Source organism: Galeopterus variegatus, unplaced genomic scaffold (assembly GCF_000696425.1).
Source record: "Galeopterus variegatus unplaced genomic scaffold, G_variegatus-3.0.2 Scaffold10861, whole genome shotgun sequence".
Taxonomy (NCBI): domain Eukaryota; kingdom Metazoa; phylum Chordata; class Mammalia; order Dermoptera; family Cynocephalidae; genus Galeopterus; species Galeopterus variegatus.
The window spans coordinates 45,571-50,127 of record NW_007736972.1 but is presented as its reverse complement, the minus strand read 5'-3'; positions in this window follow the sequence as shown (position 1 = coordinate 50,127).

The following is a 4,557-nucleotide window of genomic DNA, read 5'->3' as shown; positions in this document are numbered from 1 at the left end:
GAAAAATAATTGATAATGCACATTGTATTAAGTGCTGTGTTGCCAACTAACCTAAACCAACTTGGTCATTCACAGCTGTTGGGTTCTTTTGTGAATAATGGTGGCCTCCAATGACTAAGGGTAGGGGACAGCTCTAGGTCTCTTTCCTGACAAACTTGCTGCCAGGTGGCACATTACAAAGAAAACAAATCTCAGACCAAACCCTGTAACACACACACACACATTTATTAGCACACAAGCACAAAAAGTGTCATACAATATGCTCTTATTGATTCCCTCCCCTGGTCCCTCTGCCAGACATGTTTCATGCAGGTTTTGCTAGTGGCAGATATAGCAATATTTTCTCAGGAGGATCAGCTATCCGCCATTGAGTCAGAATCAGACAATAAATCTGGTAAAAGACAGGACAAGGACCAAATGGGACTTCTAGGCCTACGGTGTCACACTGAGAGGTATCAGGCAGGACTGATTTTCTGCTTGTGTTTGTACACAGGTGGAAAAGTCTGTGTATTCCTAATCAATTCAATCTATTGAACACTACTCAACTTGTCTTTGAAAAATTGAGACAGGGTGACCCCCACTTTCATAACATACGCAATTTGCTTCTGTGAAACTGCTTGCTGTGTGACAAGGTAGGTTGAATTGCTTTAAAAATGTTGTTTGAAAATCCCCCTCGGCTCTTTAGTCCCCCTTGGTAGAAGTTAAAAGCTAAATATAAGCCTGCACTTAGAGAAGTTTGAATTTTGTTTGCTGTTCCCCACCCAAGCTGCCCCTGAGTGATTAACTGGCTTGTTTCAGCTTCTGTTATCAGCTTGCACTAGGCCTCCCCAAACCCCCTTCTCACGCCAGGAGGGTATGTGTGTCTGTGTGTGACTATACCATAGGTATGTGACTATTTGATAATTTTAACTGTGTGACTAATGTAAAAATGTGCCTTTTAAAAAAAACCCTAAACTTCAAGTCAGGGCTCTTCTCTTCCGAGACTTTCTTGGAGAGACAGTCACCGGCCAGCCAATAAAACCCCCCTTTTAAATTCTCATTTGGGTTTTCTGTTTCCTTTTCCATGTGGCAGCCTCACAACAAAATGATTTCTGACTCCATTTGTGCTAGTGAACTATCCCTCCACCACAGATGGAGATGGAAGTAGTTGAAGCACTTGTCGTACTACGGAGTGTAGACTCCTGAGTGGGACTTATAAAATTCTAACTAAGCACCTCTGGACAGCTTATTCCTGATTAGGAATGCTAATCTGCTTGTAGATCAAAACTAACACACGTACACAAACACACAAACACTCATATCATAATACTCATGCCAAAATATTTTAAAGTCAATTAGACAACAAGTGGACAATATAACAAACCTTCCATTTAGTTGTCTTCATAATGTCAACAAGAGGATTAGTGCCTAGACGCACACTACATAAGGAAAAATAAATACAGTTAATTAACAGTTAATTTGAACAAGCCTGTCTGTGACACTCGGAAAAGGATAGATAATGTCCAATTTATTTCTGATGTCAAACTTCAATTCCATTGAGGAACATCACATCTGACTGAGGAAAATTACTCTGCCTTGGTTCTATCTGGTCCTCATCCTCCAAAACAAGGTTTGCTTATTCATTCATTTCTTCATTTAACTAACATTTTCTGAGTCTCTAGTCTCTGCCAGGACTGAAGTCACAAAGATGAATGCCAGTGGTCACTGTCCTCAAGGACCCTCCAGTCCAGTGGAAAACCCTGACTTTTGAGTAGAAGTCACAAGTGGGAATCCCAGACCACAAATTCAGGTTAGCAAGAATTATTAACCTTTTTTATAACCACATTTAATTCCTATCTTGATCTCTCACTATGCCTATACTAAGAACTTTGCTCTTAGCCAATTTAGTGTAATCTCAGACAATGTCCCCCTTGTCCTTCTCCCTAGGGCTGCATTTCATTTCCACTGGTTCCACGACATCACTGGGAGGAACACCCTGTCTAACATGTGGGCATCTGCTGTAGTACCTGAGCTCTTATCTGATTTCCAGTTACCACCATATGCAGGACACGCGGTGCCCACCCCTTCCTACTCAGAAATCCTTTTGCCGCAGACCCTTCTCCAGCTCCTCCAGCTCCCTTCTTGGGTGTGGGAAGTGGAACTCTCAGATGCTCTCCTGTCCCCCTGTGCCAGCTCTCCCATGCCCTCTCCTTGCCCACCCTCACCCCCCCCCACAGTCACTGGCCAGTGGCTTACTCTGTTCTGCTTCTGCCTCCCTTTTCTCTGCCTGCAGTCCATAGAATCTTCCAAATCAGTTGTTTAAGGAGTAAACTTTGTGCAGTAGGACATTCAGGACCTAGACCTTTGATCCTCAAAAATAGTATCCTTTAAACAATGAACTTCCAACTCGAGTCTATTTTGGGAGACTCAAAAAGCTAATATTAACTCATTTCCTGCCCTTTGAATGTTTTATTTAACAGAGCCCTACTCTGGAGGGTGGTGAGTTATAGACTTTATAGACTGTCCTTTCATCCTAAATGTGGGGAAGAAGAGAGGTATCAGAAAATACTGGAGAAAGAAGTATAGGACTTTTCTTAATGCTGTCCCTCAATATGGGCAATGCTTATAGAGTGCAAGAAGAGCTTTTATAGAACAGACCATAACATGTCACAAGAATGCATGAGAGGGACACTTAAAGCTGACCAGGAGGTTCAGGGAAGACTTCTTGAAGGAAGGAGTTAGCTAAGAGCATCAGGGGGGTTAGGAGGCAGAGAAAGCACAACAAAGGCTGTAGGCATGACAGAGAATATGTCCTATTTGGGGATCTGCAAGCAATGTAATGTGGCTGAAATACAATTTATGGTAGGAGGGGAGCTTGGTAAAATATGAGATTGAACTGGTAAACTGGGCTCAGATCATGAATCTTAAAGGCAATGGAAAGTCACAGAAGGATGTTTTAAAGAGGAGAGTGACATTATCAAACATACACTGGAGTGAGGTCAATCTGCAGTTAGTGAGACCTGACTCAAAGGCAGTTGTGCAGCCCTCAAGGAGACCAGTTAAAATGGGCTTTCAGGAAACGAGGGAGAGATTATGAGGCTCTGATTTGGTACAATGGCAAGTGAGGGTCAAGAGAAAGGGAGATATAAGAGACATAATTCAGGGGTGGACTTGATGGGATTTAGTAATGGACTAAATGTGAGTGCGAATAAGGAATATTCAAGAATGACTCTCACGTTTTTAGTGGATGATGATATTCTTCAGACAAAGAATAGAGCTGATGGGGGGCTGAGGGGGGCGGATGAAGTAAAAATATCAATGTATGCGAGACATCCAAACAGGGTTGCCCTGTAGGGTTGCGAGCACAGGCAAGAAATCCAGGCTGGAGGTGAGAACCAGAATTCAGTTTCACAGAGAAAGTGGCTGAAGTCATGGGTGAATTAAGATGATTAAGAGAGAATATATGCAGTTTGTAAAGAAGAGGAATATTCCAGGTTCTCAAAGTTCACCAGCATTTAACCTTCAGTCCCTCTTGTGTGTTCTCTTCTGTTTCCCAAGCTGGTTTGCATCAGAATGGAAATTGTCTGTTTGGGGATCTTAATGCCAAGGGCAGAGAATTCTGTCATTCAGTTAACAATTGTGAAAGCTCTAGCTTTGTAAATAGCGCTTCAACACTGTTTCAACCTCTTCAGAGATCTGGTTGGAGCATAGTTTCAGTCTCACTAAAGCTATTGTCTATGCCCTCTGATAACTGGCACGTGGCATCTCCATCTCTAGCCTGCCCTGTGACAGGGGAGAGGAGCAGGAATGTTTCTATGGCTCCCAAACCTAGAGGCGAGGACAATGTTCAGATTTTGTGCTGCTGAGAACATCCTCATCTCTTCTCAAAAGTTCTCAACTCTCGTACTTATTGCATTACATCGTGAGGTGTCTCATGGGCTGTAACAGCATTTCTTAAAGTTTTGATATCACAAAACAACAACTGATAACAATTTTATGCATAGGCTTGTGAAATGTTTCTTTAAAAACTATTTTGTTAGGAGAACAACAGAAACCCCAAAGTAATATATGGTAAAAACAAAGCAAAATCATTTGATCTTGAGAAGAAAGCAAAGAAAATTGCTTTTATATCTTTTATAATCACACAAAAAATGGTTATTTATTGTAAGACTTGACAGTATTTTTCCATTTACTCACAGAACACCTGCAGGTTATTCACGGAACACCAGGGTTCCATGGAACACAGTATGAGAAACACTGTTGTGGTGATTTAATTGTGATGATCCACAATTCCATGCTCATCACGTGGGGCTCCATTATTTTTAAATCTGAAAGACACTTAGAGAAAAATGAGAGGGATGGCCCCAGAAAGCTGGTTAGTTCTGTCCTTCAGTCTCTACTATCCTCGTCCTTAGTGACCTTGGAGAGAGCAGGGCTCTGGAAGGCCATGGAAGACCCTGCAAAGTGGAAGGCAGTGCTGGGTGATGCTCGGCAGCAGCTGCAGCAGAGAGAGGGCAGGAGCAGTCATCACACAGGCCACCCGGAGGGCAGAGCTGCCAAGCCACTGACAGCAACCAG